This window comes from Octopus bimaculoides, chromosome 6, assembly GCF_001194135.2.
Source record: "Octopus bimaculoides isolate UCB-OBI-ISO-001 chromosome 6, ASM119413v2, whole genome shotgun sequence".
Lineage (NCBI taxonomy): Eukaryota > Metazoa > Mollusca > Cephalopoda > Octopoda > Octopodidae > Octopus > Octopus bimaculoides.
This window is the reverse complement of record NC_068986.1, coordinates 39,245,344-39,246,287: the sequence shown is the minus strand read 5'-3', so window position 1 is coordinate 39,246,287 and position 944 is coordinate 39,245,344. Positions and strand designations below refer to the sequence as shown.

Below are 944 nucleotides of genomic sequence, written 5' to 3'. Positions count from 1 at the left end.
GGGACAGCTAAAGTGTTGATACCCATTATCTTGTTTTTAGCATTGAGCTCTATTTTTAGTATTGATCTAACTCGTCTATAGTACTCTTTCTTTATTTTTTCTTTCATTTGTGTATGTTGTATCCTATCTAGTTCATTATTAGTTATTATTATTATTATTATTATTATTATTGTTATTGTTATCATTATCATTATTATTGTTATTGTTATTGTTATTGTTATTATTATTATTATTATTATTATTACTGCAGTGAGCTGGCAAAATGTTATGCAGCATTTCAACCATCTTTACATTCTGAGTTGAAATTCTGCTGAGGTCAACTTTACCTTTCATCCTTCTGGGGTTGATAAAATAAATTCCATTTGAGTACTGGGATTGATGTAATTGATTTATCTTTTCCCTGACTTTACTGGCCTTGTGCCAAAATTTGAAATCATTATTATGATTATTATTATTATTATTATTACTGCTGCTGCTACTACTAGTCTCACTACTATCACTGCCATCATCATCTCCCATACTGTCATCATTTATGTTGTCTCCCCCTCTCCCATCAATGACCAAGATCTAGAAAGTAAATTTTATGTAATTTGATTTAATTCAATTTAATTTTCAATCAGACTTATCAGTAGAAAATGAGGAATTTCCCTTCAAATTTTTATATTTCCATACCAGTGAAACTTTCTGTCGCTTCTTCAACATTTTACTTTACTTTTTCTTTCATTTTATTATTTTGTCTTTTTGCCATATGATGTCAATAAAGCATGCCATGTCATTTCACTTACATTACACATAGCTGCAGATATTGGTGGACTGCATGTATTGGGACATGAAATATATGTATTTAAAACGTTGAATGTCTTGCTTTACAGAAAAATATGTACTGATTTATTTAATGCTTTTTTTTAATCTAGAAATTCCCTCCAGTTTTACTTCTCTTTTTC

At 28.9% G+C, this 944-nt stretch overlaps 1 protein-coding gene across 2 annotated transcripts in view; it reads left to right on the top strand.

The window, feature by feature from the left end:
- Positions 1-944, top strand: part of LOC106882052 (copine-8) — a 263,320-nt gene that overhangs the window by 176,896 nt on the left and 85,480 nt on the right. The gene's annotated exons all lie outside the window — the stretch shown is intronic.